Below are 27,670 nucleotides of genomic sequence, written 5' to 3' on the forward strand. Positions count from 1 at the left end.
CACAGCCTTCGGAATTAACTCCCACATACTGTACATTGAATAAATCATTTCCAACAATGAGATACAAAATGTCATCAAATGGCAAGTCTAGTTTACTCTTTTACAACAGTAATTCAATAAAACATTACTCATTTGTTACACACCATATCCTGTGTAAGAATAATAAAAAAATAATATTGTAGTAATAATGACATAAATTTGTTGAGTATTGAAGAACAATAACCTTTGGAATAAATCAGAATATCAAGTATATAACAACTTCATTTTTGCTTAATTCAAATTTTCCTGTTGAGCTATGGCATTACCTGTCTATGTGAGCTCATGACTCTTCCTTGCAGCAGATTTTATAGTTTCTGAGGAGCTCTATTGGTTCTGTGGAAAAACCACAGACTCTGAGTCTTGAGGACCCAGGTTCAAGTCTAGTGGTAGTTGTTCGTATAATGTAGTCATAGTCCCCTTTTCTGTAAACTTTTAGAAGTTTGTGTGTCCCTTTCACAACCCTAAAAATTAGATTCCTCTCATAAACTGGTATATTGTAGAGGTAGGTAATTTAGACAATTCCTTAGAATAATAAAAATGGAAACTTCGTTACAATGGCAGGGGAAATAATACAGAATTGCAGTGAATTCATTTGGACCTCCAAAAAAAAAATTCCAACTGTTATTCTCAGTACAAAAGGGGAGCTAATTCTCAAATGACATGGGGTTAGTTTTTCATTTCTGTTTTTGAAACTCTTATGGTATATTATCGTAAAATTTCCAACATGATGTTGGGAGACATTATCCTTCAACCATGCAAAATTTTGTGACATTTGAAAAAGGGGTATGCGACCTTTAAGTAATCAAAAACATGAACTTCTTGCAATACGAGTTCAGAAATTCTGTCAATCTGCACCGTACAGATTACAAAGATGTCACACATAAAATACCTGTTTATTTTGCTGTAAAAAAAAACACTTTTGTTTAAAAAACAGTGAAAAACAAAAATATGTACATATTGCACAAAAATACTCAAAACAAATGCATAAAACATTAATGGAGCCTTGCCTTCATTTGAAGGTCTATTGAAGGTAGAAATGTTATTTCTTGTGGCAGCAATATCTTATCCAATTTCAACGCAGGAAAACGTCAAGAGCTGGTAATTATTTTGGGAACGTCAAGCAGGAAGACTTCTTCTCTCTTTGATATCGACAGTAAAATAAATAATGCCGTTGACATGTTGAGCAGATTGCCAGCACGAAATGAGTACCTGGTACTGGCAGGCTCTTCTACAAACCTCCTCACAAATCAATGCAGGAGTTAACAGGCGAACCCGTCGCACGTTTCTGTCGTGTAACCCAAAATCTGGTCCGAGGGAACAGGCAAAATTTTGTAGGAACTTTGGAATGTGAAGTACACATTATTTTGTATCCTCTTTAGTTGTGTGGTATTCTCTAACCCTTTCTGAACCATTGTTCTAAAAAGCTATTGATGTTGCGTATCCACACGCTGTTGACTGGATTGACAGAGCTGAAGAACATGTATATACATGTACCATTACGTAAAACTTCTCACACTCTGGCTATCTTCAGATTCTGTTTAATTTTTTCAGGTTGCATTAGCCTTTCAGATCAGGAGAAGTGACTATAAATGATTACCTCTGTTTTCTACAAAAGAAAACATTTATTATCCCATTAGAATACTTCATAGTGATACGACAGATGATGACCATGGCACAGATCATGCATTACATGCACATCATATGGATACCACATTTAATAACAGAACTGATATTTTGCTCATCAGACTGACAACAGTGCCATTATATCGAGAACATATGTTGTGCACAGTGCAAATGATGGATAAAGGATGTTTCACTTCTTTCCTCTCTCTCCTATGACTTAATTGTCTTTCTGACTTGTGAAAATTTTTGATATTTGCTTTTTTTTCCAAAAATAAAAAATAAAATGCCCGCTTTTTGGATAACACATCACCAAAATATTGTTGGCATGATCACTTTGGTCACAGACTTTCATCTTTGGCAGTGCAATCTGTCAATGTAGGCTGACAGATTAAATTTGGTAACTGAAGACGAGCGCATGTAATTTAGTCAGTGTGAACAGACTAAGCGTGTTGAGTGGAGACCCTTTAGGTAGAGGCATCTTCTTGGGGGTAGCGATTCACACCAGTAATTATCATGATAGCAAAATAATGAGATACGGCGCTTGTGCTGTCCATATTTCAGAAGAGTGGTGAGGGTGTTTAATTGACGGTGACCACGGCGCCGGTCTTCTTGGCGGCCTTGCGCTCGACGATCTTCTGTTTGAGGCGCTCGTTCCTCCGCACCCTGTTCTGGAGGGGGAGCGAGGGGCGCAGGTTGTCCAGCTTGGGCGACTTGGAGAAGTTCTTCTTGTTGAAGATGTGGTCCATGACCATTCTGGGTGGAAAGAGGGTGAGAAAGAAGAATGTGGATGAGTGCACACTGGCAAACATTGTTACACATACTGTCACTCTCAAATGCATTTTGCATAAAAGGTGCCCTAGACATTGCACTCTGCAGTAAAGGAATGGGTAATGTTAAATGCTATTTCTCTCTGTAATGTAATTACACATACAATGCACAAGCTTTGGCTAGCCATGTTCATAATCATACGATGGCACAAAGAGAAAGGAGATATTTTCAAGTTCAGGGGTCTGTTTTCACTTTAAAAAAAATTTATCAGAGAAAAATTCTGGTGAGAACTGAGAAGTCAGGTTAGTATGATTCTTCCACTGACCTTACCACAGGAAAAATAACCATAGTTTTCTCAGGTAAAAGGTTTTACACAACAAAGCCCTAGATCTCTTGAGTATATTTATATCCCTCACTGAGATCGAGCAATGGAAATGGTGGGAAACTTCTTATCTTTCTCACCCTAGGGTAACTTGTCAACTTTCATCACTCAGTCTTTAAAATGTTGCAATATGACACCGCAAGACAGGTCTTTTCCGTAAGAGGTTTTACACAACACAAGCCCTAGATCTCTTGAATACATTTATATCCCTCACTGAGATCAAGCAATAGAAATGATGGGAAACTTCTTTTCTCTCTGACCCTATAAGGTAACTTGCCAACTTTCATCTCTCAGTCTTTAAAATGTTGCAATATGACACCGCATGACAGGTCTTTTCCTTAAGAGCTTTAAGAGCTCTGATTTTCTATACTTACTGGACATAAGTCTTGATCTCGGAGATGTAGAGCATATCCCTGTCAATCTCTTTGGGTGGGACGTGGTCTGGTGCCACCAGCTGAGAGAAATGATTGGCAGAGATGAGAAACAAGGATGATGAACGATGACCAAAACATCAGTGAAAAAAAGACATTCATTCCACATAGATGGGCGTGAATATCTGTGATTTTCTTAACTCCCACATCAGATGAAGTTAATGAATCTGAAATTAGCTATGGAATTTTGAAAGTGTGGACAGATAAAAATTACAATACCCGCCACAAGCGCAACAGACATAAGTTACGTGAACTAAAATGCATTTCAAATGATGCATACCCTCAACAAATACTTCTCATATATACTCAGGCCCGTAGCCAGGATTTTTCAAGGGGGGGTGCGGTCACTAAAAAAACGGACCTTCGGTACCAATATCAATGATGACACACACACACACACACACACACAAACACAATTATATATATATATATATATATATATATATATATATATATATATATATATATATATATATATATATATATATATATATATTCTTTGGACGACCGAACTACAAAAGTTGTATAAGAATTTGCGTGCGAAGCGCGCCGCAAATTGTGAATTTTGACCGTTGCAATGACGTTTTAAAGTCTCGAGGAAATTTGTATTTTTGTCTGTTGCATGCGATCGCGTTACGGTATTTCATCTAGGAAATAGTAAAAACTCATTTTGCCAGGAAGTTGCAAAGTTTAATTGTGTTCGAGACTCTGCGCGCGTAGCGCGCCGCAAAATTGAGAATAGTGATTTTCCTGGTGTTGTTTTAACTTTTATTTTTTCTATTGTATACCCGCGTTAGCAGGCCTGAAGCCAGGATTTTTAAAGGAAGGGGGGATTGCGTTAATTAACAAAACGGTCCTTTGATACTGTCCCGGGAGGGGTAGCGACAATTAAAAGATGGACACCATGCTCATACATGGACTTTCAAAATGGCCCCTAAACGAGTAATGTTTATATGATTTTTTCGGGCCTTAAAAACAAGTATTCCTAAAATGTTTCCTGCATCCTAAAGAAGTACTTCATCATGATTGAACAATATACCATTTTCCCAAATTTCGGCCTTTTTGATACCCTTTGATTATATACGCTCGTACATCACACTTTCCATCTAATCCGTGAGAAAAAACGACCCCTATTACGCGTTTTCTTTAGCGAGTATGGTCACAGTGTCCACCTTTCAGTTGGAGTTTTCCATCCCATTGGATGCTGTTTGGAAGATGAAACATTCACTTTACTATACAGTATATCAGCCGTTGGTATGCGAGTTTTTCAAAAACGAAAATAAATAAGAAAATATTTAAAACAAAATGAATTGTAAATGTGAACCATTTATATTTTGCCTCCTTGTGGTAGGATATTTCCAGCATTTCCGAACTTTCAAATAATCATTTTAGATTTAATAATATTAAAGGTAGTAGATCCGATTCGCAAACATCTCCAATATCAGTCAAATGTCATATTAACCATCATGCTAAGAAGGTTTTCTTTGTGAAATTTGGAGGTCAGTGAAATTCAAAAATTAAACATCCGTTAGCCATTGCAAGAAGTTGAGTGCAAATTCAGACCTCAGGCTTAGTGCTCAGATGTTTTCCTATTTGATTTGATCTGTCTTACTGTGCACACTAAGATACATACTGGAATGGTTATTTCTTATTTATTAAATTATAGTAGCATATTTGGTTACTAGCTGTCTCTAGGCATTTTCGAATTTGGGCTGCAAAGAGATCCACTACCTTTAAGTTAGAAGAGAGATAAGTAAATAATGATAAAAAAAACAAACAAAAAAGAATGAGTTTCTTTTGTAATACTATCTGACAAACTTTTTACTTTAACATTTTACTTCATAGCTCAGCACTTTCCATTCTCTCTCATACCCTCTTACCCATTACATTTAAATGAAATACAACTAAAACTAGAAATATCACTTAAGGTGATTAATACCCCCGCCCCGTGACGACAGTCTTACCCAAGGAATGCTCTTTCCTTGATCTTCTGCCATTTAAATGCCGTTACCATGGCAACACAGCTTCCGACACGTCCGAAAAATATGTCTTGCACATCTTCCCACCAAGACTATTGTGTGTGCCACATTTCATAAGCTTTTGTCAAAAACTGAGGAAGTAGTTCAATCCACAAGATCTTTCCTGGATCTTCCACCATTAATATGCCGTTACCATGGCAACGCAGCTTCCGACATGTCCAAAAAATATGTCTTGCACATCTTCCCACCAAGACCAATGTGTGTGCCACATTTCATGAGCTTCAGTCGAATACAGAGGAAGTAGTTCAATCCGCAAGATCTTTCCTTGATCTTCTGCCATTTATATGCCGTTACCATGGCAACACAGCTTCCGACACATCCGAAAAATATGTCTTCCACATCTTCCCACCAAGATCAAGGTGTGTGCCACATTTCATAAGCTTTGGTCAAAAAACTGAGGAAGTAGTTAAATCCGCAAGATCTTTCCTTGATCTTCTGCCATTAATATGCCGTTACCATGGCAACGTACTTTCGGGTACTGTCAAAAAATGCGTCTTGCACATCTACAACCAAAGGCACACATCTGTACCAAGTTTCATGGAAATTGGGCAAAAACTGAGGAAGTAGTTTGCAACACAAAATTTTCCATCATTTTGGCTCATAATATGTGAGCTGTTACCATGGCAACACACTTTTTGTCACTGTCAAGAAATGTGTCATGCTGACCTATATCCTAAGACAAACATTCAATATGAATTCCATGAGAATTGGAAGAACACTGATGAAGCAGTTTTGCCATGAAGCATTTTGCCCTATATTTTACCAATAACATGCCGTTACCATGGCAACGCACTTTTTGCCACTGCGGAAATATGTGTCTTGCACATTAACATATTCAGATGAACATCTGTACCTAATTTCATAAAAATTGATCAAAAACTGTGGGAGGAGTTCGCGACGCAAGATTTGTACCCATTTTTGCCCATAATATGCCGTTACCATGGCAACGTACTTTTGGGTACTGTCAAAAAATACGTCTTGCACATCTACAACCCAAGGCACACATCTGTGCCAAGTTTTATGGGAATCGGTTGAAAACTGAGGAAGTAGTTCGCGACGCAAGATTTGCAACGGACCGACCGCCCGACCGCCCGACCGACCGCCCGACCGCCCGCCCGACCGCCCGACCGCCCGACCGCCCGACCGCCCGACCGCCCGACCGTCCGCTGATTCCTATATACCCCCTTCAAACTTCGTTTGGCGGGGGTATAATGAGTTTGCGTGCCTGCATAATACTCTTTGGCAATTATAAGTGAGAATGTTCCTAGGTTTTGGCTCACTTTAAAATGAGAACAAATAGAACTATCACAACATGAGAAAATGTATAAGTAATAATCAACAGTACATTTCCGAATTTGGCCTGCAAAGAAATCCGCTACCTGTAAGTTAGAAAAGAGATTAGTAAATAATGATAAAATAAACAACAAAAAAGAATGAGTTTCTACCACCGTATCCAGAACAGAGCCTGAAACGGTGCAGGCTCAAGAAATCGTTTGTACTATAATACGTCTTGTTTTTAAGACAGGCCTTTCATTTTGTTTTGTCTCTCCTGATCGTTCGTAAGAAATGCTAATTCATGACCACCTTTTCACAATTTGATTGAAGCATGCATTCATAATGGAAAATAGTTGACATAATAATCTATCCCCAGGCATTATCATGCCAACATGTACTTACATATACATGTACTATATCTTTGTGAGACGTAAATATAAAATGTCTCAGGTTTTCTTATAGTAATTTCGAGGGAATTTCTTTAATTTTTATCATCTATGTAAACTTGAGGCTATTAGATTTTCATCCACTTACCTCTGTTCCTGTGAAAAAATGCAAGTGTCAACCTCAATGTCATCCACGAATCGCACGTACTCGGGCGGCCAGTGGAAAAAAAAAACACCGGTCACACGCGCCAAGGGCCATGGCATGCAGTGCCAATATAATAATAGCTCGCACAAATTGATACATAACATTTGTGTTTGTGTGCATGGGGACGATCCGATGGTTCATACAACAAAAGGGTTTCGTACAATTATTTTTAACATTGTTAAACGTACTCTTCCACATTTACGTAGCATATAATGTGTCTTTATATTTATTTGGATTGTTATCTTGAGAATTGCTAAAAACCGTTATTATGAAAAAGTGGACCTTTCAGAATTTTGGGGGGTGCGTACGCACCCGACGCACCCCCCCTGGCTACGGGCCTGTATACTAATGTTGATAAAATAAGACAGCCATACATACCACAAGCTCACTGTTGTAAGAATCTAAGACATTTTCCTCCTCAAAATCACAAGTCTCTAGGATCGTCTTTTGGGAGAAAGTTTTTTTTTGGTTGTTGCAAGACCCCGCTTTTGTTTATAAACCCCCTCCCCAACATACTACGTAAACAATGCAAGAATCTCACATATTTTTCTGTTCCAAGTCACAAGTTTCTAGAATTTTTTTGGGTTTGTTTGATTTTTGTTTACAAAGTTTTCTTGTTGCCAGGGCCCCACCTTTAACTTGGAGCCGACGTTGAAGCGGCACGTCTGCAGGTCACAGTTGAAGCTGACGAAAATCTGGTCCTGGGTCATGCAGCGGACGCTGAGCTGCGGGTTGATTGAGAAGCAGATGGGTTGGAAGGGCGGGGTCTTGGACAGGTTCTCCTCGTCCTTCCACGACCAGCGCTTCTTCAGGGTACCCGACTGGTCGGCGAAGGTGCCCCCAAACTGGTTCAGGTTCAGCCTGGCGGTGGTGGCAATAAGCAAAGAACTTGATACAGAATACGACTGTGTTCAGAAAATGGAGCACGCACGCAAATACATCCAAAAGCAAAACAAAGATATGAGGGAATCAGAAGAGTGCATTTTATTTTAAGATATCAAATTCAAGAAACAACATTCCTGAGGATTGGTGCTGCATCTTCTTACATTTTTTCCCCACTTCTGTTCATTCTTAGTATTTCATGAGATGGAATATAAAGTTTGCTTTCACTTCAGCCAATGTTTGTTTTGGTTTGAAAATTGTGAAAAGCCTTAATATCACAGATTTTACAACAGATCTTTTACAGTCAATTAAATCAAAGTTAATGTTCCTGGCTAAAATGGATTTTCTTTTTTTTAATTTTCTTTCTGATTATGTGCAGATTTAATGAATGAAATTGTTTCATCTAACTTCTGTCCAATCAGGGAGGTGTCTCTTCCCACCTCCCTGGTCTAATATAAGGTACACAGTAAACTTCTGAGTTGCCAATTTAATAATTCAAAACGCACAATCCACTAAGACATGACACGTCCATAAGCAAAAACTCCCTGTATAGTGCACACACGGTATTGACAGCTTTGGTCCTTAGATATATGCAAAGATACAAAAATAATGGTCAAATAGCAACATTCAAACAAGAGGTAACTTACCTGATATTTCCGTTGCTATGGTAACAGGTGCCGTTTCCGTTGGGCTCAAAGACGGCCAGTAGCTTGACCTCCTCCGGCTTGCCGTCCGACTGGACGTAGTACGCGAACTGATTCTTCTCAACGGCTGTGATCAGGATGGCCAGGGCTCCAGACGGATAACTGACAGGATGACTAAGGTTAAGGGTCATATAACAATATGCATACTACAGAGTATTATACATCTTTTCTTTGAGTGTTGTGCAATTAACATATCCAAAAAGAGCCCATGCAATATAAACAGGGCTGACAACCTCTGCATATCAAAACACATACTGATGTACAGTAGCAACCATATTTTCAATGCAAAAACTATATATTGGTTAAAACATGCAGTGTGCACATACAGTACTATAGCAACTTTAAAAAAAAAAAATTCTTCAAAAAACATGTGTTACTTTTGCTGAAGAAAAACATTGCAGATATCAATCATGATCAAACTATTTGGCAGTAATAAATTCAGCACATGATATATATTTTGACAATATATGAAATCGCTATCTACCACACATGTACCTACCACACAAAACGTCATGTCATAATTCTTATCAGTGGCAACATAAAACAAACATCACTCACAATGCACTTACAAACCCTGTATCTTATGTCACATTTTTTGGATTATGAAATAGCAATCTCTTTCTGTGTCTAAGTGAAATGTTTCCAAAAGCTAAACAAATTTTCTCCACAGCTCAAATACCCCAGTATGCCATATTTCCAGGTTCTGACTGAAACTCAAGCGCAGCTCGGCAGCTGTATTGGATGGCTGTAAGTGATCATGACATCACACTTTTAACTCATGGTGGTGAAGACTTTCAACAGAAATTGAGAATGAAGAAAGCAAACTAGGATGCAAACTGTCCAACTTTAAGAGGCACACAAAACAAAATGAAAACTTAAAGCAGCTCATTCTCACCGATACTGAAAATTGCCCTTACATGTATTTCCCAATGAAAGAAAAGCCTCTCTGTTGTGTCTCAGAGTGCAGTCTACCGCATAAGCAGCTTAGTGCACGCTGCCCTGCGCCTTGAGTGTGTGCCTATCTGTGAGCATATACCCACACCTCAAACATGCGCAACTTGAACTCACTTCTTTGTTGGCCCTCTTTGCCAATGATAATCCTTTAAAAAAGATTTTTTGAAATATCCTGGATCCAGACAGTTATTATTAAGATCACTAACACAATTTAATCACCTGTTTCTTGTGTCATTACCAACTTTTTTTTGTAAATTTCATCCAAATCCGTTCACAACTTTTTTAGTTATTGTACAAACAGACAGACAGACAAACAAACCAATGCTGGCAAAAAAATCCTTAGTGGAGTTTAATAGAGGATACTAAACGGCTCCGGTGCCGTCCTCAAACTGAATCAGAAAGAGCTGGCCACTCCGGTAGCGTTTCATGACAATGGGGGTCTCTTTGCCTTGCCTCTTCTGAGAAGAACAAAAAATAGTAAGTAGAACAAAAAAAAACAACAAAACATTAACAGAATGAAGAAACTGGAAATGAATAGAGACTTGCATTAGAAATAGACCTGCTTGTTGCAGAAACAGCTGGTAGAAATAAGATTTATGATTATATTACAACAAATGATCAATATCCAAGACCAAGGATCAATGTTTCCACAAAGAATATGATACCATATGATAAGGAGTTTTGAAGGTCCCACTCTCTCCCTCTCTCTTTGTCTGCGTACAAAAAAAAAGTAATATAATGATAGTAATATAGGTGTGTATGCATGTGTGTAGCTCTGTTATATATTCTGATGTTTGCACACTTTGTTGTTCTTTGTATTCAGTGTAATGTATGCTTACATGTTGCATTCAAGCATTTGGTGTGATCAAGCAGCATGAGTGGAATACTAGCTGTCCTTGTCTCCCTTTAATTTGTCTTTTTGTTTCTTTGTGACTGCAATTTCTATATCATTGAATGGAATTTGAATAAAAAATAAAAATAAAATGCATGTGTGGAAGTACACATTACTATTGCGTGTGTGCTGGGGGTGGGAGGGCCTGCAGATGGGAGGGCGAGGGAGGTCGACCCCGCAGATCAGGAGGAGAGAAGAGAAGGGACCAATGGGATTGTTGCATGGCACATCACTTTGGAATTATTTCTACCTTAGACTTGAACACAACGGGGAGTTGAGGTGTGGTGGGCTCAGGAACAAAGACCAGCTTGTTGTTGCCGTCTTCCTCTTCGGGGGAGGGCGGCCGCACCGTCCAGCCCTCGTCCAGACACTTCTGCGAGGCCAGGGAGTAGTTGATGGTCTTCATCTGCCTGGCGACTGTTGTGTGGAAATCGGGCAAGCAGAAGAGGTTAGCTTCGCCAGCCAGTATTACATGCAGGGCAGAGTCCTTTTAACAAATGTGTCGTGTGTTAGAAGCATGAGCTTGCAAGAGTGTATGCATAGTTCTCAAAGCAAAGCACTCACCCTGGGAATTTCCAGGGCACTGTCAACTGAAATGTTGTTTCTCCTTAAGATCTTGTGGCATTACCGTTCTCCTCCACCATTTTGCCATCACTTTCATTTTCATTTGAATTACTTGATTGCACTTCAAATGCTTTTTGCTGACTGCACTGTGCTCCACATAAAAATGCCAAAACATGGATCAAGGCCAAAATTCTTTTGTACAATTTTAACATCTTTGTGTGGGTTCAATTTAACACAATTGTTCTGTTGCTTGAAACCGGCAAGATTTGAAATTTGAATGATTACACGCCTTGTTTTGGTTTTTTTTTTTACTTTAATGTAATGTATTCAAACATTTTGCCTTTATTCGCATGCTCTAATGACAACCTGCATTTTACATTCAAACTCTTTTTTTTTTTTGACACGTTGCAAAACCAAAATAGCAAATAAACGAATAGTCAAAATAGAAACGTCGCGATGGATTTGCTGTCTTAGAAAAAAGATTGTTGACTCAATGCTTTGTGACAGGCTGTTCAACATGAGACTTCTCGGACAAAAGAGAAAGTGAGCCCTTGCTTTGAGAACCAGTTCACACTGCTTACACGTTCTCTCTGAAGTACATTTCTTTCTGGACACATGTCACTATCTACATTACCAGTTAGCGAACACATGTATGTCGAGACTGCACACTAGTTAACTAGTAGTGTTAAGCAAATATTAGTTTGTTTGTTTGCTTGCTTGCTTCCTTGTTTTCTACCCGGACATTCCACAAGCTGTTGTTTGTTTTGTTGGTCTCCTTTGCTACTTTACATTACTTTGCACACCAAAGAGATCAAAGTAGCCGTTAGCTATATCAGGGGGGCATTTCATGAAGCACTTTTGTCTGACAACATGTCGGACAAATTTGCTCTCAGCCAATCAGGTGCAAGGATTTCCGTAGCTTTTAACATTTTGTCAGACGAAATATCTGACAAAACGCTTCATGAAATGCCCCCCTGATGGGTTAGTCAAATACTTAGTCAGCCATTTGATAAACATGATCACGCGACAGCCGACCTTCTTAGCAAAGGGTAAGTATTCTTGGGAATGATTTCCCATAGGGGAGAGCATTTTCAGGTACAAAAAATAGCAACAGAAAGAAGCAGCGCGAAGCGACCCAATTTGTTTGCACACTGTAAGCATGACACACTAAGACATTGAAGCTTTGTACACTTGTGCGTTTCTAGCTATCGTGGTAGCTGTGAGGTTGTTGATAATGCTGGAAGAGTGGCTACCACTCAAGTCAAAGGTTCGCATTTCTCTCAGAGCGTTTTGACTAACCCATATCACGTGGCAGGGTATGACTTTCTGTTGTCAGAAATATAACAAAATGCTCTCACCTAAGTGTTTGAGTTGCTATTTTGGGGGGTTTATAAGTCCCTAAAATATATACATTCTAAACCCTTTGGATCATTCATTCTGTATGTCCCCATCCAACACAAGTCATCAATTATATAATGTACCATAGCATTTACACGAAAATTGCCAAAGGAGAAGGGAAAGATAACATATCATATATATCTGTGTAGATAGATGGATAGATAGAAAGATAGAAAGACAGACAGAGATAGAGACTGACACACAGACAGACAGAGAATCAATATCAACATGGACATATGAGTGGCCACAAAAATATACCAAACCATATCCCGGTGAAACCAGAGTCCTTGTAAAACCAATAAAAATCACCTTAAAATACCCCTCACAGAAACCTTACAACTTCCCCAAGAGCACCCTTGCATGTTTAATAACTACCAAACCTTGGCCCAACAAGCTTTGTAAATGATAACTTTGATCAATTTCCAATTTGCTTTACAAAAACATAGAATATAGAAAACAAACACAAAAACCCCTATCCCCATAAAATGACTAACATACCAGTTACACCATCCCAGTTACACCATCCCCACGGTACCCAAATTTCACATCACTTGTATAACAAGAATACCCTAAATCACTGTTATATATCGAACATATAAACAAACTGAAGTCATTGGCCTGCAATAGAAGCAAACTTACGATATGCCTCCATCCCTTTGACGTTGAGCTGGCCATCATCTGATATCATGACGTCACATGAACAGAGTTCAGTTTTATAGGGTCAACAATGTGAACCAAATCCACAAATGTGAATTTTAATTGAATCTTAAAACACTTCATCAAAATCATGGAAAGCAAAAGAAAAAAAAAAGTAAATTGATTTCTGAAAGAAACTACATGCACTTTGTGCCAATAACAAAAAGAATCTTGTACGAAGACTTACTATTAAAACTTTCACAACATAAGTGTTGGTGTTGGTGTTGATGCAAAATTGTCAACATTTTCATGCAGTTTTGTCTCAACAGAAATAATCATAGATGTGGCCAACTTACTTTGAAGTAGATATATTTTATGTGAGATGAAAAAGATTCTCAATAAATACTACTTTTACATTGAGAGAAAACTATCAGTATCACTAAAAACAATCTACATTCTCAAAGAGACAAAATGAAATCAGGAGAGCTCCTTGTAAAATAGATCATAATGCTATAATCTGTTACAGAATTCTCCATAGAAACCCTTACAATTTCCTGCAGAATCCTGAGGTGGCTTCTTATTAAAGTAGAAAACCCGGCATCCCAGTTACACCATCCCAACAGTACCCAAATTTTATATCACCTATGAAACAAGATTACCCTAAATCACAGTTATGTATCCAACACATAAACAAACTGAAGTCATCGGCCTGCAATAGAAGCAAACTTACGATATGCCTCCATCCCTTTGACGTTGAGCTGGCCATCATCTGATATTATGACGTCACATGAACAGAGTTCAGTTTTATAGGGTCAACAATGTGAACCAAATCCACAAATGTGAATTTTAATTGAATCTTAAAACACTTCATCAAAATCATGGAAAGCAAAAGAAAAAAAAAAGTAAATTGATTTCTGAAAGAAACTACATGCACTTTGCGCCAATAACAAAAACAAGGAGGACTTGCTAAAATTTCACAACATAAGTGAGACGATTTGCTGTTAATGCAAAATATTGTCAACATTTTCATGCAATTTTGTCTCAACAGAAGTAATCATAGATGTGGCCAACTTGACCAGATTTACTCTGAAGCAGATATATTTTATGTGAAATGAGAAAGATTCTCAATAAATATAATCACTTTACGTTGAGAGAAAAATATTACTAAAACAATCTACATTCTCAAAGAGACAAAATGAAATCAGGAGTGCTTTGATAGTAAAATAGATCATAATTAAAATATTGTGCTATAATCTGTTATAGAATACTCTGTATAAACCCTTAAAATGCCCTGCAGAATATTGAAGTGGCTTCTTATTACAGCAGAAAACCTTCAATACAGAAGTAATTTGTCTGCTACAATTAGAACAAAGTTTAGGAAACTTTTGAGGGGACAAAATCATGACTACACTGTCAAGAAATGATAAACTACCTGGGCAAGTTACTAAAAAAGAATACAGAAACAAAATGAGTTCTCATTAGATATGATTATGTACTAGAGAATGTTTGAATTTTGAGCTACAGAAACAAGACTGCTTGTTTTCACTTGCTTTGTCTGATACCGACACTTCCAAAACTTCTATGCAGAATATAGCTACAAGTGAATAAATCTGGGATTTTAGAATTCTACATTCTGCATGCACTGTATTTGGTAGATTTTAACAAACAACAAAAAATTAATTCCATTTCAATCTGAGCCAATTTTTCAAGATCATCTAGCTTCAACAAAAGCAAACATTATAATCAAATGTAATGTGTAAGATATGTGTATCTACACAAGTGTAATTACATGCATATAATCATATAAATATAACAAAAAAAAAATGTAACAAGACTTAGGTCCAAAGGGAAGCAGCAAAATGGTCAGGAAGAATCCAGTTGGTTAGGCTGACCATGAAGTAATGCAGATACACTGACATTACTACTGGTCATCATTTTGAAGAAAACCAAGAAGTACCCCAAAATAAGAAAAAGATAGACTAAAGCAAAAAAATTTCAACAATGAGTGTACACCAACAAGCACAACTACGAGAAATAAGACATCATAAGTCATCAGATAATACAAATGAAGAGTCAAATTAATGCTTATATGAAAGATAATTGTATCCCCAGCCTTCCAAAAGTTTTGAGACAAATATTGTCACTTCATGAGTCCTACAAAGAATTCCCATCTACACACACAAAAAAAAAAATACAAAAAATGCCCAAAATACCAAAATGCCAAGGAAATATAAAACAGAAGGAAGAGTAAAGAATCTCACGAGATATCTAAAAGTGAAGAAAAAAAAAGTTTACACCAATAAGCACAATTCAAATTAGGAGAAACAAGCCAGTATTGAAAGTTAGAAATAGAATCATAAGCTCTCAGAAACTACAACAAAAAATAAAGCTTATTTAAAGAATACATGTATCCACTAAAAAATCTGAAGACCAAAATTAATACCAAAGCCTTGAAATCCTACATGCAATACAAAATCACAAAGAATCAATGACAAGGATAAAAAAGCAACACTTTGAATCTCACTAAATCAGAAAACTTCTGCACTAAATTGGCTTATAATTAGCAATTTATGAAAATTTGACAGATAATTTTCAGAGATGCAAACAACCAAAAGAACACCAACAAAAAGAATTTAAAAACAGAAGGAAGACATTGTCCATATCACAGTTTTATGTGAAAGAATTGATAGCAACTTCAGCTAAAAAAAAAAGTTTGATTGCTTTTTCGTTGATACTGTACTAGTGACACATGTGATGATCAAAAGAAGCATTTGTACATTAAACGTGACAGAAAGAGTATCAGAAAAGGGTCAAAGATATCTGTCAACCACAGCTTTTCAAAAATATGTGATTACAGAAATATGACATTTTCAGTATTACTTCTAAAGAGATTTTTAAAAAGGACAAATTTTATTTTGATAATTGTAGGATTGAAATAAAAACTTGAGTATTATTCAGTAGTGAGAAGCATAAAAATATATGCACTTGTGTGTGTGTATAATTATATACACTCACACATAGGAATTCCATCAGATCTGTTAGCTCAGTTAGTTAACTAGAGACCAGCAAACAAACAAACAAACAATATTAGAATTTCCTGACTATTTTTTTTTAACACAAAGCAGTTACAACATCCAACAAAATTATGAAATGAACACATAAATTATAACAAATTCTATAGCAAGTCTTTTAACATAAATAAACATGAACACATTGGGTAACAATGCACAAATAAGGTACACGTGAATAGACAGGAAACATAAAAAGGTGAAAACATGTGAATACATTATTATATGAAAATGTGAGAATATTAATTAAAATTACACATATGTAGGTAAGTTCTGCAGAAACAGCCATCCTAAAACACATCAAAAATTATGAAGGCATACATTGCTTCATGTGTAGCAGACAATATGGAAGCATTGATTTGATATGATAGAAGATGAATAGAATATGATAGAATAAATACCACAGAGACATTCTATTATCACTTCACGGTGCATATATCTTCTAATTTCATATGAACACTATGAAAGCTGCATTGAACATCTTGCTGTTGCAGGGATTAATCTAATTCAGAAGAAATAAAGAAATTGATATCCTTTAATATTTTGCTTTTACAACAAGAAGAAACGATGAAGCGGACAGAATTAAAAGGGCTTGCTATTTTCATGTAAGCAGTCCTTATGATATTTATGAGTAAAATGAAACATGAGAAGGTTGTAGCCATCTGAATACTGGAGGTGTATCTAAGATGACATCCTAGATGGGCAGTGTAATGATGCTCTATTGGCCATGCGATTGTGATGGTGCTTGCATTATGCTCTTACTCTTTTATACTGTTCTCATAAAGCCTACATTTCTCAAAATCAAACACTGACTACCCTTCGAAGTTGCATTATGGGTCCTACATTCTTACTTCTCAATCCACTACTGTGAAGTCAAATGAACAATGTTTAAATGTCCAAGGCAAGTGAGGTGTTTGTTTGTTTGTTTGTTTGTTTGTTTGTTTGTTTGTTTGTTTGGTGTGTTTTTTTTGGGGGGGGGATGTCTTATTTCTTTTTTTCCTTTTCTGTTGGTATATACAGAAATAAAAAATTTCTGTGATAAAGGCAAATGATTGCATCAACTATATAAAGTTCGCCATAGGATGCCAAATTGAAAAATATGAGAATCAGATGGCTACAAATTATTAGCAATTTGCTTGATTTTGCTGTAGATTTTGTATCTGTGCTGCTGGTTATAATTCAAACACTTTTCCTATTTGTTCAACAGGTGGTAGCAGCTGCAATAATCTTTATTGATACACTTACTTACAGATGGCATTGCTATTAAGAATGTTAACAGGAGGTTAAGTGAGGTGAGATGGAGGTGGGGGTCAGTCTGGGGGCAGGGGTCAAAGGTTATGTGTAGTTAATGCTTGAGATCAAAGCAGGATACTCATATGAAAGTTGCAGGTAAAGCCAATTTGAAATGGTCGCTGAAAACAAATTGTTAATTTGTCACTTTTAGGTTGCTTTCCTTTTGTTTAAATGCCCTCTTTTCTTTTGTCTGTGTGAAAGAGAAGATTGCATATTTGTGGTTTACGATAAAACAAAATGTCACTGACATTATTCATCAGCTGCTGTACAGCACACAGACAGACATTTGCCATAAAAACAAAAAAAAACAAAAAAGAAAAAAAATCAGTTTCTCATTTTCCCCCTGCAGCATCCTATTGGCTCTTTACAAAATCACTACTTTCAGGATATTTTACATTTTACCTTGCCACCATTCAAAAAAACATTAAAAAATAAATAGAAATAAAAATAAAAAAGACATATTCATGTAAAAAGCTAATCATTAGAATTCTTTATTGTGCATGTGATGAAGTTGCAAGTGTATGGAATGCTAGACTTATGCAGACAAAATCAGACATCTTTTTAATTTGCAAGTGATAATGTGTGATGCTGTGCTGACCAAACTTGAGAAATATACAAGAGTGTAATTTATTATCTGACCTCCGTCCATAAACTCAATCCGGTGAGCTGGGTATATCGGGAAATTTAGAATATAAAAAGGAAAGGGAAAGAGGGGAGGATGGGGTGGATAAGGAGACAGAGATATAGGAGAAAGAACAATACATTAAAAATTCAATGTGAGACAAAAGAGAATATTTTCAAATTTAGTATTCAATGAGGGAAGAAAGTCCAGTTTCCCACAACCACAATCTGTCACCACTACTATCACTGTATTCACTGAGGACTAGTGCAGACATAGTTAAGTGAGCTTTAATTGACTGATTTGAATTGTAGTTTTTTTTTCTCTCTCTGCATTTTTCATGGCCCCTCAAGAAGCAATGAATGCTTGTAAGTAGGCATTCACAGGACTGGTGGCTTTAAGCCCCCTTCGAGGGGCAAGGCCATGACATGGGACTTGAACCAGGGACCTCGTGATAGATAGCCCATGGTCTTTACCACTGAGCCACAACGACTTCTCCAAATGAATTTGTTAAATGAATAGGGTCCGTTTGACTGAGGGCATGGAGAAAAAGTGTAATATATTTTCCATGATTTCACATACTTTATACACAGCATTTATATCAATTGAGGTAAAAGTCAAAATATCATATTTCTAAAACAATGTCTTTCATCACATCACCTCAATAGCTGCATCCAGTTTGCACAAATGCAAATCAATAAATTCTCACTTAAACTGACAGCACCAGTCATCAGTAAATACAGTGCATAGCTTAGAAACCAAGAAACCAGAAGGCATAATCATCACAAATGAGCTTCTTTTCTTTCCCCTTTAATTTCCTCACTGCATTTGCACAATTTTGGGACTAAGCAACAAACCCTTAAATCATTAAAAAAACAAAATTTTCAAGACATTTACAGCTACTGCTGCAAATTGTACATTTTGCATGGCCTTGCATTGTGAACATTTGTTACAGGTCAATTGGAAAGTAAAATCAAATTTCTATTTTCATTCATGTCTGTAAGTTCAGTTTTGCAGTTATATGTCCCGTATTGTGTCTATTTGATGGTGAGGTTTGTTCCTCCCTTTACACACTCAAGTGTTGATGAAAGTGAGGACTTTGTATAAACTGCTCTTGACACTGGCTATTTTGTTTGGATTTGAATTATCTATTTATGTTGCAGGCAGTCGTAGTATCTGCCACAACTTTCGTGCATTCCATCATTTCATTCTTTATCTGTTACTGTCCAGAAAGGGTCATTCCCATACATTTAATATATGGTATATCAAATCCTTACAAGCAATGGATTGGATTTATGTGCAATGGGGGGAAAAAAACAAAAAACTCATACTGATTTTGCCTTCTACTTTCTATATTACCTGTGAAGTAAGAAAAGAGACAGACAGACAGACAGACAGATAGACAAACAAACAGAAAGAAAAAGAGGGAGCAAACAAAATTAAAAACCCACAACTTGTCACTGTTTTCTGCCGGTGCCAAACCTACCTTGCACTACATTTCGGGGAAAGCAAACCATCCGGTTGGTGGCGTAACAAAGTCGTGGCAGTCACAACATGGCAGCCACACATCATGTTGCAAGCGACGGCAGATGGTTGAAGGATTTTTTGTTGTTAGCAATGACCAAAGGTCGTTGATTGCATTTGTACACAAACATTTGAAGAGATGAGATGAGATAGTAAGATCATATCATCAAGCACAATATATCTAATAAGTATGAGTAAATTTTTTTCTGCAGGCCAGTGGAAAACAACACTGCCGGTTTCATCAATCTCCCTGCAATTTGATTTTGGAAAATCAAAAACAACTAACTACAGGCTCTATCTCACAAGAAGATTTGGTTGTGGTTTTATAGTATCAATCTCGTCTCTCTAAAAAGCATTCACATCTAGGTTAACCGAATTTGACTGTAATATCTTCAGGACCAGGAATCTGTAGATTTGTCAATAATAAGATGCCTGTCTGGTTAAGGTGTAATATCACAAGGCAGAATTTCATTAAATGACCGTTCAAGTATTTTCCACTGCCATGGCAATGAGCACAAGCTTTAAGCTTAGGAATAAATCAAGGGATTATCTATGGCATTTTTAAAAGCAAAAGCAAACACAGGTTATTTATAAGGACGTTACAGGTGTGACAATGACCATAAGCCTTTTGCATATACTTTTCCCTCACTCCAACTCCACTGCATATATGATGACTGAGCATTAATAAGCAGACAGTTTCAATTGTGGGTACAGATCCTATATAATATGTGACAGCAAAGGGCTACAAAGGAAACAGCAAAAATCATTTATGCATATATTATATATATATCCAATGTTAGTGACACACACACATGTATATGATATGCATATATAGGACACACACATGTACTACACATCTAATCACACAATTTACATCATAGCTCTTCTGTAATCTCTCTATTTCTATTAAACCAAGTCCATATGAATTTAATTATTTCCTTCATTCTCACTTACAGGCATCAAACTTTTATCTAATTTATTAATTTGAATTATAACACAGAAAGATTAACACATGTCATTTCGATTAATCATGAACTCAAGATTGCATGTTAATCTTTGAGTATGAGATGTCGGTAGAAAAGAGTGATGGAATTTCATTTAAAATTCTCATTGAAATAATATTCATGAAAGTCAAAGATCAAAATCTAACAGTAGCAAATAAATACAAGACCTTGTAGTTTCTTTCATACCTGATTTAAACAATGTTGCAAATTAAATTTCTGTGATGAACTTAGGATTGTGAGCCAAAAACTGATAAATCTATCTATCTATCTATCTATCTATCTATCTACCTATCTATCTATCTATCTATCTATCTATCTATCTATCTATCTACAATTGTATCTATTTCTCCATTAATAAATAGACAAGGAATCATAATATGTGTTGGAAAGCAGCTACTCTTTAAATCCTGAACATGTCATCGATTGCCCTTGAGGCTACTGTCATCTCAAATCTCATCCTGCATGAAACACACACACACACACACACACACACACACACACACATACGCACACATGTTCTCACAATTGTACACACACAAAAATGAAAGGGTAAAAAGGGGAAAGGTAAACTTACATGCGTAGAAGTTTGCCTGGTTTGCGCCCGCCGCTCTCTGCCGGGCCATCTCACGCTCTCGCATCCTCTCCGCGGCGCGCTCCTTGGCCGCCCGCCGGGCCTGCTTGCTGCCGTAGGGGGCGTGCGGCGCGATGTCGATCATCTCGTCCGACGGGTGCTGCGACAGGGGTGTGTTCTCCATGGTGTATTCCACTAGCTCTTGATAGCCCTTACAGCAGTATAACTATTATCCGGACGGAAGGGAAAAATCATACACTATCAATCAGTGTGGCATAGGAACATATCTTCCTTCTTCTCAGCCCCAACCTTTAATCCTGTGTATTATCAAAGTGGGATGTCACTTTTCAGCACACAAAAATGAAATAGTTTTGCTGTCATCATAACACTGTGGAAAAGGGTGTAATTACCACCACAGTTCTAGTTTATTCAATTCCATAATTATGTACATTTTTGTAAACTTGAATGCAACATTTCTGCTTTGTCTCATGTATCTAATATGCAGATGGCAAATATGTATCAGAATGACTTAACATGCAAGTTCTAACCTAACGTCCACAGACAAATCACCTAATATGTAAGTTCAAAATTCTATCAATATCCTACTTCTCCTGCATTTGGGGATTTTCCTGTTATCGTAGTACGAAAAAGCATACAAGCTAAACTGTATTCAATGATATGAATATGTGTAGACAGCATTGATTTTGCTCATGTAATCATTTGTCACTTGAAAATAGAGGAAACCAACATGTTCTCCGAGGATGACACTAGAGAGTGTGAACAATACTATATAGTTTACAAAAATCCATATTCCTGTTAGATTTCAGAGACTCTATTTGGTACAATGATTTGGCTGCCAATTATTACCTCTGATGGGTCTTTCAGTTTCTGCATCTCCAGCGTTGGAAACGGCTTCGGCTCCTTCCCGCAGAACTCGCACACCTCGCTTACCTCGCCAACGGTCGAGAGCCCCGGCGTCAGGGCGCCCCCATTGGCCTCGCTCACAGCCAGGCTCTGATTGCTGCGGCTGGCCTTGGCGACGGGTATTTCCTGCGGTTCGTAGTCGTAGTCGTAATCGTACTCGTCCTCGGCTTGCATCTTACTGCGGCCTAGATTGACAAATAATTTTCAAACAGAATTATGACCTGACAAAGACATTTTGATCAAGACTCAATTGAATATTTGGCACAGAGACATACAAATTTATCTTTCTGGTTCACTCTTGCTAAATACAGACTGATGTGTCACAGCAAGCCCACTGGAAAGCTTGAAAGAGCACCCTTGCAACCGTTAAAAGCAGGTAAACGTTCATTTTGAAGTGGGCCTGTTATAGCAGGTAAACAATCAAATACAACTCAAACTGTTGACGCAGCTAAGTATCTCAACCACACCGAGCAAACCATGGCAATTTTGACTAAATTTTATCAATTATGAAATACTGCACAAAACAATCCAATGGTTTTCAAAAAAAAAATGACATGTCCACAAGTAAATAAAGACCAAATATTGATGCCTACAGATCCAATTTACACTTGGCATATGATAAACTACGTGAATTGCAGGTAACATTAACCTGCTGAAGACAAGTCCCGAGTATACTCAGGCAAGTGTCTATGGAAAATGTGTGTTGTAACAAAATCAGCCCGTCCTTAAAGGGTTAGACTACTAAACATGTCTAACACAAACACCCCTCAAAGGATGGAGGTGGCAGAGAAAACATTGGTGTCTCACCTTTGATCCTGGCTTCCAATTCCTTGTCCTCGACTTCACTTAAAACGTCCGAGTTGAAGTCGTTGAAGTCGATGTCGAGTTTCTGTCCGATCACGTCGGCCGCGTCCTTGTACTTCTTTGAGATGGGCACCTGCTCAGACTCCCGCTGGTACTTGATGATTCTTGGTGGGCCTATCTTCGGAATGCCCTGGTCTGAGCTTGATTTCTTGACTCCTTCATCCTCAGAAAACTGCTTGATGAAAGTGACAGTCAAAAATGAAAGTGTTACTGAATGGAATTGTGATGAATGCACTGCAAATAAACTACCACATGGAAAATGACAACAATTTTCTGACACTTCTGTAACAGTAGACAAATGTCACAGACCGGCATTCAATTACAATTTCATCAGGAAACACTTGATCCCTCTACCCTCTTGATTCAGAGGCATCAATAATCCAGCAGAAAACCAAAGAAAACCCACACAAGAAGATATGTGTCACTGTGTCATTTGACTACCAATTTCCTCCCCTCTCTAATGTCAGGGAAAAGAGGTTCACTGTCACATCATCAACAGATATTGCTAGCAAGCTGATAAAAAAAAAAGAGGTTTTCATACTTTGAAAATAAAAGGTTATTGACCCTGAAAGATGAATATGTAGATCAGGGCTCAACATAAGCAATGGCCCTGGGCCAGTAAAAGTTAATAAAGGGCTACCAAATTTCAAAAAAAGTTATCTTTTGGTGGCCTGATGAATCGGCTTGATTGTTGCGTTTGCTTTTATTTTGAGCCACTACATATCTCTTTCCTTTCGCACCATCAAAATGTCAGATTTACAGATTTTAGTGGCCGGAATATGGGCCACCAAAGAAAAAAGTTAGCGTTGAGCGCTGTAGATGATACGAAAACTGATTTCAAGCATTTCCTGTGGAGCAAACACAATTCTATGGGAGCTCTGCGGCGACTAGAAATTACTTACGTCTGAATCGGAGTCTAGTTCCAAGGGCGGGACGTTATCTTCCTCATTCATCTCCTCCTCCTCACTTCTGTTGCCGTTTTCTCTGTCCGCCCCGCCCTGGTCTCTGCTGCCCTCCCTGGCCTGCAGAAGCGGCATGTCTTCTGGGCACGACGCCTTGCTGCCGGTGGAGAGTGCCGACTTGATGGGCCTGTCTGCGGGTGTTTGCGGCCTGAGCTTTCCTGTTATCGACAGGTAAAGTGATACAAGCGATTAGTCAATCATCCTGGCGTTCTTTTCTTCTTCCTGATTTTTCTTTTTGCTTTTGTTTGGTTACACATAAGGAAGCAAAAATGTACATGCACAAGTTGTTAAAACACAGTGAAAACTTTGACTGATGTACGATGTCTAAACTGTGATAGAGAATGTGGTAGCCCTACTCTTTGAAGCACAGGCAGGGTAGGGGCTGTCCTACTGTAGAAAGCAGCTATAAGATTCTCAAACACGCATCATGGGGTGGCATTTGCATTGACATCCTACTACCTGTAGAAGGGTCCTACACACCTTGTCCTTTTTCCCTGTAGTTTGTCACTGCTACTTGATTTTATCATTTATTTACATACATGTCTGTCCACACAATTGTCAACCCTTAGACCATGGCCGCTAAATTTACCGTCCCATTGGCAGTGATCTATCACTTGGTCTACTCCCACTTTGTCCAATACCCATTTAGTCTCAACCCACATGGTCTAATCCCGTTTTGTCTACAACCAGTTTGTCTAAAGACCATTTAGACCAATTGCCACTTAGGTTCATTACCAGTTGGTCTACTTTCAGATGGGCTATGCCCATTTCGTCTAATACCCACAGTTTATTAGACAAAAAAAAAATTGCAATTAGACCATCTGGTCATCATTAGACGAAATGATAATTAGCCAAACTGGGCTTTAGTCCAAGTGAGAATTGGACCAAACAGGAATTAGACAAAATTGATAGTAGACCAAATGAGTTTAGCTGTAGTGGTGTTAGATGAACTGGGAAGTAGACCATCTGATAGTAGACCAAGTGGCAATAAATCGATTGATATGAAAACATCAAGGCTTGCCTGATATGGCAGTCAGCTCCTCCTCTGTCTTTCCAAGGAATTTGACCATCTCAAGCCAGCTCCATTCTGTTTCTGTCGGGCAGGAGATGGTCACTCTCTCTGTCCCATTGCTCTGTTTGGTCCTGTGGACCTCTCGGACGGCTGGAGACGGATAACTCTTCTTCTCTCTCTTCAAAGACAGTGGCTGGCCCCTGAATAATAAAAGAAGAGGTTTTGTTCAATCTATTTTCCCCCATTTCATCTGAAATTGTATGACAGAAATGTACACATGTCTTGATTGTGCTCCACATAGTTTAAATGTTTATCACATACTTCCACTTGATGCATGCACATCCAAGGAAATATGCATTGCACTCAGTACATCATGGGCAATAATGGCATATAAAGAGACCTGCTCTGGAATTTACTTTTTCAAGGCGTGATATGGGACCTTTCATGCTATTGTAAGCTGGATAGTTACAAGATTGTGACCCTTTTGTTGCTTTGAAGGTATGGAAGAAAAATCAGTGAAGAAAATCATTCACATAATATCTTCAGCATGTAGCATCATCATTTCAAAATGCACTAACTGAATCAAGCCAGCTTCAAAGCTGCTACTAACTTTGAATTCGTAATGTTAGCTCTGTTTCAAACTGATTGTACTAGGGTAAAACTACCGATACTCAATCTTATACAATTGATGGGAATACACCCACGGCAAATCACCTACGCAAATCGGCTCCTGCCACTACAAAATTCTTTGGATCATAAACACCCAGCATACTGTATATCAACAAAATCTTGGGAGTCCCTTTATGATATATCACTTTGTCTACACACCTCTTATAAGTCTTGTTTTGACATAGCAACAGTGACTTTTGGAGGAAAGGGGTTGTAGTTGCTAAATAATCAACCTAGACATGAGTTTTACAATGTTGGTTTTTTTTTTTTTCATGTTCAAACAAATGGGAGAGTTGTGAGGAGATGACATCATCATCTCTTTCTAATTTCAGAATTAGTGAAAATGAGTAGAAATGTCGAATTCCACAACTTTACTACTCTGCTATAATGTCCACACAAAATATTTGATTGAACTTCTCCCACTCTCGTTTACGTGTTTGTTACTCTGATATGATAAATTCTTCAACTAGAACATAGGGCCTACTCTGCGCTTGCACTTGAATGGTAAGACATGTGTATTTACCCTTCGGCATTCTCCTGGAATGATACTGAACGCTCCGAGCGGGCAGACATCCTGGCAGTGCTGAGGACCGTCTCTCCATCTTCCCTGGAGATTGATAACCTCACCAGGTCTGAAAGAGATGGCATGATACATTTTGTTTTTTTTATCACTTCCTTGCAATCTCTGAAACACATTATGCCATATCTAATCGGTTCAGAGAATTTTGGTATTCTTAGAGGCCATTAAACACATCAGGACTGAAAGAGATGACGCAATAGTTTTCATTCTTTATTTTTACTTTCTTGCAGTTTCTAACACCTTTTAAAATCTCATTCTGGTCAGAGCATCCTGCTATCCTCAGAGGCTGTTAACTGCTTATAGTTTGGAAAAGATGATACAATACATTTTTTTTTTCATTTTTACTTCCTTGAAGTCTCCAAAATCCTTTATCTCATGTTTATTCTGAGCATCCAGGGATCCTTAGAAACCATTCACCTCATCCAGTGCTTGGAGAAATGACACAAAACATTTTTCATCTTTGCTTTCTTGCACTTTCTGAAACTCTTTATCTCCTATAAATTCTGGATAGAGCATCCTCGTACCCTCAGAAGCCATTAAACCTCATGTCTAGGAGAGAGGACACAATACGACTTACACTTACTTTCTTGCAGTGCCTTAAGTAATTTATGTTCCCAGCTGGTAAAAGAGTACCTTGGTATCTTAATAACTAGCGACAGATAACCTCATCAAGGTCTAGGGAAAGTGACACGTAGGTAATTTGCTCTTACTCTCTTACAGCCATTCTCTGATATCTCTCATACAGCAACTTATTCTGGTTACAATGTAGATGGTATCATAGTACTACTACTGCAGGTAATGGTAGATGATGTGATCTATAGAAATCTGCAGACTTCATTACCAGCTTGTTGTGATGGGTTCATCTCAGTACCGATCGGCGGCAATGGGTCTCGCTTTCCACTCCCTGCCCTTATCGTATCGGGACTTGGGCTGGCTCCGTCCGTCATGTTCCCTAATCCTGATTTGCCCGAGCACAGCCTGACCGGTGTCCCGCTGCCCGGTGTCCGGACGGGACCGAGGGACCCTCGGGACTGAGGTCTCTGCGAAGAGTGCCCGCTGCCGAGCCTCGTCAGGGACGTTTCTTCTTGCGCCACGGTCTTCTCGTGGATGCGCAGGTTTTCCACGGTCAGCGCCGAGCTGGGCCGCTGCGCTCGGGAATTAGTTCTGTGCGGCATGACATCTGATGGCCCGACTTGACTGGCGGACACAGAGATGCCGTCAACCTCAGAGTCCGAGGGCACGAGGGAAAGATCTTCAGCTTCCTCCATGATGACTTCTGCCATGACTTTATCTATTTCACTCTGGTCCATCTTGTTTGGATCCAGTTGCTCTATTCCACGTTGAAATTCAAAGTCAATTTAATGATCAGCTAGTTTTCTTTTGTTGTGACTGCATCCTATGT

The 27,670-nt window shown here is 38.1% G+C and overlaps 1 pseudogene; it reads right to left on the reverse strand.

The window, feature by feature from the left end:
• Positions 1-2,240: 2,240 nt before the first annotated feature.
• Positions 2,241-27,578, reverse strand: LOC139711258 (uncharacterized; annotated as a pseudogene).
• Between the last annotated feature and the right edge of the window lie 92 nt (positions 27,579-27,670).

Source organism: Diadema antillarum, unplaced genomic scaffold (genome assembly GCF_040938485.1).
Source record: "Diadema antillarum isolate AM-2024a unplaced genomic scaffold, OU_Dant_1.0 seq00001630_RagTag, whole genome shotgun sequence".
In the NCBI taxonomy this organism is placed as follows: Eukaryota; Metazoa; Echinodermata; class Echinoidea; order Diadematoida; family Diadematidae; genus Diadema; species Diadema antillarum.